Here is a 10,017-nt window from a genome sequence, read left to right on the forward strand (position 1 = left end):
TGCCACATATGTGGTCAATCACGCCCACATTCTTACCTGAACTGCAGATTACCTGCGATGCTGCCTTCGTGTTGCTCCCTCACAGCGTCTCTTCTCTTGTTGCGCCGAGGAACACGGCGGAGTCACAGGACGTGACATAACATCACGTGACTCCACTGGGCGGAGCAAGAGAAGAGACGCTGTGAGGGAGCAGCGCTAAGGCAGCTTTGCGGGACTACCGGGACCCGCAGGTACAGTGTCTGACCGCCTGCACATCCCTGTGCAGTCTTCTAGACTGGGAAGTAATAACTCCATGTGATCCAAAGAATCGGATCATTTCCACGACTCAAATTGATCCGAATCACTTTGCTGATCCGAACTTCCCATCACTAATAGTGATCAAGTTAACTACACCAATCTTTACAAAATCGCTTCTCGGCCTTTTGGCTAAGATCAAGTGTAGTTCCCTCTTATGGTAAGGGGGGGGACTATGCTGATCCTCTGGCCTCAGGGTTTCGGGATAGCAGATGGAGCCCGAGGTGAAATTGCCCTGGCAGAAATGCTGGAGTCACCGTGTGTGGTATTGCACGCCACTGCACACGGTGAGCGCACGTTTCCACTGGCGGCCTGTCAGCACTACCTTTTCCCCAGGTACCTTCTGGTCCTGGGGTTAAGTTATTATTTTTGAATCCGGCAGGCCAGCAATGGTCTGTCCTTAAATTATTTTTCTTTATTTATATAATTCACTTCGTTTTCACGAGTGCCCATTAATTTGCCCCCCTTATTTGATTCACGGCTTGAAATTCACGGCTTGGCCCTCACTATTCTTGGCACACGATTTTGATCCCACGTTTTTGGACACTGTTTTCTTTTTAAGAGGCAGTGAAGCCTGGACTTTGCTGGAGGAGGATTGGGAGCCTTCTGGCCCCTTCCTCTCTCTACAAACCCAGCAAGGAGTCTCACTCTTCGGGGTGAGACTCAAGATCCGACCCTCCCATGGGGGGGGGGGGTTGGAATTTGTCCGAGTTCTCCGTGAGGGAACTCGGAATCGTACTCTGGCTTCTGTTGCCTTGTGCACAGAATGCGGCACCAAAGGAGCACGCACCTCGGGCTTCCAAAAAAAAAAAAAAAATCTTTACAAAATCAGCCACTACTTGCAAAATGCTATTTTCAGCAGCATACACCAGCCTACGGAAAATCTGAGCTCACTTATGACTAGTCGATTTAAACAATGGCGATCCGGTCCTAATTGAAATAGCCTCCTTATACCCTGAGCTGGTTATGTTTGTGAGATACTTACACTATTATTTGAATCGTTCCTAAAGCATTTCTTTCTCGGAAATGATACCATTTATTGGCTAACAGAGTTTAATTGGCAATTAAACTCTCAGTTAGCCAATAAATAGTATCATTTTAACTATACTTTTCTCAACGGCTCTCCAAAACACACTTACATCATAGGGCGTGAAAATTTGCCGGAAGTATTTGTAACTGGTCTAAACCAGTTTGAAGAACGGCTCTTTATACGTTATATAAATTTTACTGCAGATATCCCTGCGCTTTCATTGGAGAGAAGCCATTTTGTTTCAGCAACTCACTGATACAAAACTATTGTTGTATTTTAGGAAGTATCACTAACCTAATACATAATTTCAAACGCAGATATTTAATATATTATCCAACGCTAAATAAAATATCACTAGATTCATTGTAAGCGTAAATAAACATCCATAAATAGGTTCTACTTTGTTTCGTGACCTGAACTGCAGCGGCATGATACATTAGTGATGTAAAATACATGCGTCACAATAGGAGGTTATAAGAACACCCTCCCCCCCCCCCCCCCACGTCACAAAACAACGGATTTTTCGCTGAACGGACAACAGCACGGCTCCTGAGGAAGGCGTTATGCTGGGCGCTTCTTCGCATCGACTCTCTTTAGTTTCATATTCGCGTGTTTCCTTATCTGGTATTTTACAGGCTCCATAGGCACCATAGGATTTTGTACGAAATCTGCTTATTTATGTTTGTCAGCGGTGTACACCAAGCTAATGTTATAAGGTACAAACAAAATCAGTGCCGCCTTTTAGTCGACCCCATAGTAATACCGCGGCCTATACGAGCTGCATGAAGAAATGATTCTGTGCACGATAATGGGTTGAGGGAGGGGATTCAGAAGAAGAGAGACGAAGTAGTAAGCTGTCTGTGCTGTATCCCGTTACCGTGTGACTTATTGTTTTCATGTTTAGTGTAGGTTTCCGTATGTGGTATTAGAGTGTATATGTTACGCGTGTATAGTGTTGCGTGAGTGCTTTTATCAGGGGTGATGTTACTATTAGTGTAGCCTGGGAGAGGTGAACAGTGATGTGTGGGGCCTGCAAATGCCAAGGGCCGATTAGGGACGACCCTGCATAAAATAATTCACTTTTGCTTTGCCGTACTCAGTGTTTTGTTCGAAATCAATCTATGTGCAATATGCCGACCTCCCTTGCTCTATACAGCATCTATATATAGATATATACTTGCTTTAGAGTCAGTATAAATACAAGGCTACGCCTTGTTTCAACTAAACAAGATGTGGGCGGTACTATGTTCCTGATAGTGACGGACGTCGGCCATATTAGAATTCTAGGCCCTTGTACTTATTAGCATGGTGTAGACCACACGTTTCTTGGAATTTTATTTCATAAATTTCTTATGGTCACCTTTGCATTTGATTTCAAATTAACAGTGTAATTGTTGCTTATTAATGCGCATGCTATGTGTTTTAAGCCTATGGAGCCTTAAAATAGTAGATGGAGTATTTTTTGTTGAAAGGTGTGTTTTCAGACATTTGACTGGATGCCTCGTTGGATTCATATGGACAAAATGGACTTTTAATTGACTTAAGCATCCAACAACTGAAAGTGAAGGCCTGTGCCAGCTACGAATCCGTCCAAAAACATAATACCTTGTAAAATTGTTGCATGTTTGTGGGGTGGAATATTTGTCTGAAAATATTTAGTTCACCATGTCAGATTTCAGGATGTTACATTTTCTTTGTGAAGTTTTCAGCTCTCGTTGATGCGCTTCCCCCTCACATCCCATTTTAACTAGCAAACAAACTTTTAAGATTTTTATCTGTAATCACATTCTTTACTTCTGTCAGCGGAAAGCGTCTCATAGTGAAATCCTAACCAACTTGGAAGATTCTACATCCTCTGGATGGCCATATGCTGTCTCAGCCCTTTGGTAAGCATGCCGTGCACCCCAACTGCAAGGCTGCTGATCTTCCTACCAACCATCTCTCCTCTGTGTCTTTATAGAGAACTTTATTGGTAAGCATGTGTTTACAAATTATGCATATTGATTTTAAACCTCCAGAATCCCCCTTTGAGTGCTATGCGAATAAACATAAAATACTAAGACTTTACTATCATGTCTTCTGCTGCCATAGAATACAAAGGTGTTTCCTCACAATTACCACACAACTTCTTTTAAGCTAATATACATTGGACCCCTCTGTCTGATCCCATAAACTTTTTAGGCATCCATTTTTCTGATTATGGACAAATTAAATCTACATTGAAGAAAGTCATTACAGCTATTAACAGTACTATCAATGGGGTTTCTAGCATTGTGAAATACAGATCTGCAGGTGGGACAGCATTTTTAATTGTACTGAGAAAGTCGGATCATAGTTTAAAAAAATAAGTAGAAAATAAATTTACATGCATTCATAGTAATGATTTTTTCTATTTAAGTTCAAAATGTATTTGCTACTGTAATGTTGTCCTATATTCCCAATATGTTGAATGTAACTTGTAAAACTGTAACATATTTTGAATTTTTTCCTATGGAGTTATTTTTCAAAAGTAGGTGTTCTCTGACTCATGGGCTTCTGCATATACTATGTATTTCCAAGTAAGAGTCTTCTTTGGTATGTTTTTGCTAAACCTAACTGTAAATTATGTATTGTAAATACATTTGTTTGAATTAAACTGTAAACAATGCCTGTTTCCATGTTTTATTGCAGTGTTTGGATATGCATACTTACTGGTGTATATCTTTTAGAAAAGCTTTGGAGTATCCTGAACAGAATTGTTCATAAGGTTTGCGAATAGTCCTGGCCCAGTGTTCCCATACATGAGAAGTACACTATCTACCAGGCATGTAGGAATGGCTAATTGTGTGGGTCTTTGTTTTTCTGAAGAATCTTTGGTTTCATTTCCTTGGGCAGGTTTCCTCAATGGAGGTGGTGAAACGTCAGCACTAAAGTGGGCAGCAACACTGGCAGATAAGTCTGTGGAAAGGTTACACTGTTGCATGTATTACACTAGTCAAGTATATGGTCTATACCTAGTTTTGACATGGGGCTTACACATCTTAATGGGTGTATATTTAGTTTGACTTCAAGGAGTAGTTCTTAGACAACCATTAACTTTGGAGAGAGGCCAGGCTACACAAACATTATTTGTGCGTAAACCTTATTTTCCTTGATATTAAAATTAGTGTTGATTGATACAGGTCTGTCCTGTAACACATGTTACACAATCCAGTACACAAACATTTTCAATATTCAAATGGGGCTGTGCATCAAAATGCAGGTGAATGGATATCTGGACTTGGGAAAATAGCACAAACAGAACAATATTGGCATAGAAAATCAATTACAGATTTCTTTTCCTTTTTTCTGGTCTCACCATGGCACAAATCCTGTTGAATGACTTGCAACAAGTAACCTCTTCTGCATATCAATGATTCAAGTATGACATTATTCTGTATGGTTTCCTGGGTCATTAGGAAGGACATCAAAGGTATGCACCTAAATTACTGTTTACATGCATTTGCCAGACTTATGCACAACTGAGGGAGGGATTGAGTCTATTAGATTCCATGGTCTATGCTACAGAAGTGCTTGTTTCTGAATATTTCAATTTTAAATCTTTCGACATACTAAATTTAGATGACCTGTTAGATGCAACTAGTTTGAGTGCAACTTCGAGGCTATAGGAAATCCATCACACAGTATCTGTATAATGTGTAATGCATAATAGTCAGAAAATGTAGCGGATGCTGGAGGTCCTTTGGGACTTTGTGGAAGCTGCAGTAGCACAATCATGATATATCATACCAACCTTGGTAAACTAAAAATCATTGTGTAGAGGGCTATTGTAACGTTTGGCAACTTACTATGAGGTCGTGGACATATTTGTGTGAAGTAGAATTTTTCGAGAGCAGCGTCGCAATATGCCATTTAGGAATGACCAATATTTAAGTTTACTACCACCTTACAAGCACTTTTTCAATTATCTTAAATGTTTACTAGTGGTACAAGCATTGTTATAGCTTGAATACAAAAACATACAAATTGAGCTGAATGTTTATGCCTTACCTGTAGCCTTCACCTCTTACACCCAAAACCACCTACGAACCCAGCGTTTGGAGGAAAGGTTGGATGATACCATTCTATATGGGCGCGTACACTCCACTGTATCTATGCATTTACATTTATAAAATATTTACCCAGTTTTTAATATTAACCAGAGTTAAACTGAACTGCAAAACGGTGATAGGGCTGCTCATAAGCTATGAGCAGTAACCCATGGTAGAAACATCAAAATTAAGATGCCAATTTTGGAGAGACTTTGGTTTTTCCTAGAGAATTATTTAGCCGATTTGAAACATGGTGCCATTAATTTTAACAGTACCCAATGTGCAGTATGTGTGTGTATGTATACAAACCCTGTATGTGAAAAGACAAATATAAAATAAAAACCGAAACGATTTAGAGGAACGGCAAAGAGGATTAAGAAAAAAAATTCCTTCCCAGACACCAGGTTTTAAAATTTTAATAAAATTAGCACATCTGTCGTATCTTGATATTTACATTGGTAGTGGTACATCACTAATTGCCTTGTTATATATTGGTCTCATTTCATCTAAATGTTACATGGAGCTGTACACCCTAACATATATACCTTGAAGTGGGAAAAGTTAGTTTGGTCTCTTGTTTGCGCGGGGATTGTTGATATACTTTCTTTAACAGATGTGTTTAAGCCATCTGTCCATGAGTCACATGCAAAGCCATGAGTAAAAATTATATTGAAAAACGACTACGGTTTATCTAATGTATTTGGATATGGGGGTATCCCTTTTTAACATTTTAACCCATCAGGTACATAGAAGACGGCTTCAAGGCACAAAGCTTCTCAGTCGTAAGACTTTTTGATTAGGTTCCACAATAAAGCCCATGTGATTTAGGATTAACGTAGGAAGACATTTAGAAGTTGTGTATGTGGAAGGAAAGGCCTGTGTGTCTATTGCTTTACTCGACAGATGTCGCAGCCTTGTCTTGTGGAAAAGTGAATCTCTGGCAATAGGGTTGTCAGCAGGTGTAAGGTAAGCAAAATGAGCTCTCTTGAATGGTTTCAGGATCCACAAAGATTGAGAGGAGCAGCAAAGAAAGTGAAGAAAAAAGTTTGTACCATCTTATGCCTTCTCTATCAGATCCCTTCAAGAGACAAAATATCGGACCTTTGCTGCCTAGGAAGACCTCGACAATAGGTGTTACCTTTGAACCTTGAGACCCGTGAATCATTTAGACGCAAAGGGTTTGGACAGAAAACACTGCTAATTTGAAATGTATGTGGTGAGGGGAAAGTTGTCTCTCTGCTTTGTGATTCACAGGTGGCAGACCATTATGACCCGAGTCAGTCTTGGAGAGGTGTGTTTTTTTTCTTATTCCTTTCTTCCATTTCATGACTGTTGCAACAATGTATTTGGATATGTGGGTATCTCTTGTGAACATTTTAACCCATCAGGTACATAGAAGACGGCTTCAAGGCACAAAGCTTCTCAGTCGTAAGACATTTTGATTATGTATGTTCCACAATAAAGCCCATGTGATTTAGGATTCAAATAGGAAGACATTTAGAAGTTGTGTATGTGGAAGGAAAGGCCTGTGTGTCTATTGCTTTACTCGACAGATGTCGGAGCCTTGTCTTGTGGAAAAGTGAATCTTGTGCAACAGGGTTTTCAGCTTGTGTAAGGTAAGAAACATGAGCTCTCTTGAATAGTTTCAGGATCCACACAGATTGAGAGGAGCAGCAAAGAAAGTGAAGAAAAAAGTTTGTACCATCTTATGTAGGAAGACATTTGGAAGTTGTGTTTGCGGAAGGAAAGAAAGGCCTGTGTGTCTATTGCTTTACTCGACAGATGTCGCAGCCTTGTCTTGTGGAAAAGTGTATCTTGGACTACAGGGTTTTCAGCAGGTGTAAGGTAAGCAAAATGTTCTTGCTTGAATAGTTTCAGGATCCACAAAGATTGAGAGGAGCAGCAAAGAAAGTGAAGAAAAACTTTGTACCATCTTATGTAGGAAGACATTTGGAAGTTGTATATGTGGATGGAAAGGCCTGTGTGTCTATTGCTTTACTCGACAGATGTCGCAGCCTTGTCTTGTGGAAAAGTGTATCTTGGACTACAGGGTTTTCAGCAGGTGTAAGGTAAGCAAAATGATCTTGCTTGAATAGTTTCAGGATCCACACAGATTGAGAGGAGCAGCAAAGAAAGTGAAGAAAAAAGTTTGTACCATCTTACGTAGGAAGACATTTTGAAGTTGTGTTTGCGTAAGGAAAGAAAGGCCTGTGTGTCTATTGCTTTACTCGACAGATGTCGCAGCCTTGTCTTGTGGAAAAGTGTATCTTGGACTACAGGGTTTTCAACAGGTGTAAGGTAAGCAAAATGATCTTGCTTGAATAGTTTCAGGATCCACACAGATTGAGAGGAGCAGCAAAGAAAGTGAAGAAAAAAGTTTGTACCATCTTATGTAGGAAGACATTTGGAAGTTGTGTATGTGGAAGGAAAGGCCTGTGTGTCTATTGCTTTACTCGACAGATGTCGCAGCCTTGTCTTGTGGAAAAGTGTATCTTGGGCAACAGGGATTTCAGCAGGTGTTAAGGTAAGCAAAATGAGCTCTCTTGAATAGTTTCAGGATCCACAAAGATCGAGAGGAGCAGCAAAGAAAGTGAAGAAAAAAGTTTGTACCATCTCCTTAATCAGCATGTTTAGGAAGCTTTGTTTAGCAGTATTTGAAAAGAAGGTTCTTTGGGGAATTGAACAGATAGAGGAGACATGAATGAATATTGTTTCTGAGATGATGGCAAAAGCCAGTGTATCTTGTACTCAACACATGTGGCAGCAGTGTTCTGGGAGAGATGTGTCCCATGCCCTTAATATTAGAGCGTTGTGAGGTAAGCATATTGTAGTGTTATGATCTCTTTCACAAGTCACTTTATTTAATTTGGAGAAACAAAGTTGATGGTAGGCATCACACGCTACACAGTCTGGTTTTTGCTGTAATTCCTTTTGAAAATGCCTTCTCTCATTTCATCACAAAATGATGTGCACCCAATCATGTGTACCTAACATTTCAAAAGGTCCATGAATTGTCAGTTGTGTCTCTTGTTTGTGCGGGGAATGTTCTTATGCCTTCTCTATCAGATCCCTTCAAGAGACAAAATATCGGACCTTTGCTGCCTAGGAAGACCTCGACAATAGGTGTTACCTTTGAACCTTGAGACCCGTGAATCATTTAGACGCAAAGGGTTTGGACAGAAAACACTGCTAATTTGAAATGTATGTGGTGAGGGGAAAGTTGTCTCTCTGCTTTGTGATTCACAGGTGGCAGACCATTATGACCCGAGTCAGTCTTGGAGAGGTGTGTTTTTTTTCTTATTCCTTTCTTCCATTTCATGACTGTTGCAACAATGTATTTGGATATGTGGGTATCTCTTGTGAACATTTTAACCCATCAGGTACATAGAAGACGGCTTCAAGGCACAAAGCTTCTCAGTCGTAAGACATTTTGATTACGTATGTTCCACAATAAAGCCCATGTGATTTAGGATTGAAATAGGAAGACATTTAGAAGTTGTGTATGTGGAAGGAAAGGCCTGTGTGTCTATTGCTTTACTCGACAGATGTCGGAGCCTTGTCTTGTGGAAAAGTGAATCTTGTGCAACAGGGTTTTCAGCTTGTGTAAGGTAAGCAACATGAGCTCTCTTGAATAGTTTCAGGATCCACACAGATTGAGAGGAGCAGCAAAGAAAGTGGAAGAAAAAAGTTTGTACCATCTTATGTAGGAAGACATTTGGAAGTTGTGTTTGCAGAAGGAAAGAAAGGTCTGTGTGTCTATTGCTTTACTCGACAGATGTCGCAGCCTTGTCTTGTGGAAAAGTGAATCTTGGGCAACAGGGTTTTCAGCAGGTGTAAGGTAAGCAAAATGATCTTGCTTGAATAGTTTCAGGATCCACCCAGATTGAGAGGAGCAGCAAAGAAAGTGAAGAAAAACGTTTGTACCATCTTATGTAGGAAGACATTTGGAAGTTGTGTATGTGGAAGGAAAGGCCTGTGTGTCTATTGCTTTACTCGACAGATGTCGCAGCCTTGTGTTGTGGAAAAGTGTATCTTGGACTACAGGGTTTTCAGCAGGTGTAAGGTAAGCAAAATGTTCTTGCTTGAATAGTTTCAGGATCCACAAAGATTGAGAGGAGCAGCAAAGAAAGTGAAGAAAAAAGTTTATACCATCTTATGTAGGAAGACATTTGGAAGTTGTGTTTGCGGAAGGAAAGAAAGGTCTGTGTGTCTATTGCTTTACTCGACAGATGTCGCAGCCTTGTCTTGTGGAAAAGTGTATCTTGGACTACAGGGTTTTCAACAGGTGTAAGGTAAGCAAAATGTTCTTGCTTGAATAGTTTCAGGATCCACACAGATTGAGAGGAGCAGCAAAGAAAGTAAAGAAAAAAGTTTGTACCATTTTATGTAGGAAGACATTTGGAAGTTGTGTTTGCAGAAGGAAAGAAAGGTCTGTGTGTCTATTGCTTTACTCGACAGATGTCGCAGCCTTGTGTTGTGGAAAAGTGAATCTTGGGCAACAGGGATTTCAGCAGGTGTAAGGTAAGCAAAATGAGCTCTCTTGAATAGTTTCAGGATCCACACAGATTGAGAGGAGTAGCAAAGAAAGTGAAGAAAAAAGTTTGTACCATCTTATGTAGGAAG

General features: G+C 40.2%; 1 non-coding gene across 1 annotated transcript; it reads left to right on the forward strand.

Moving 5' to 3' along the window:
- Nucleotides 1-406: 406 nt before the first annotated feature.
- LOC149278282 (U2 spliceosomal RNA) lies at nt 407-592 on the forward strand. The gene has a single exon (XR_016278774.1). It is a non-coding gene; the product is annotated as a U2 spliceosomal RNA (small nuclear RNA).
- The last annotated feature ends 9,425 nt before the right edge of the window (nt 593-10,017 follow it).

Source organism: Sceloporus occidentalis, unplaced genomic scaffold (assembly GCF_023333645.1).
Source record: "Sceloporus occidentalis isolate IW3139 unplaced genomic scaffold, rSceOcc1.0.p SCAF_196, whole genome shotgun sequence".
Lineage (NCBI taxonomy): Eukaryota > Metazoa > Chordata > Lepidosauria > Squamata > Phrynosomatidae > Sceloporus > Sceloporus occidentalis.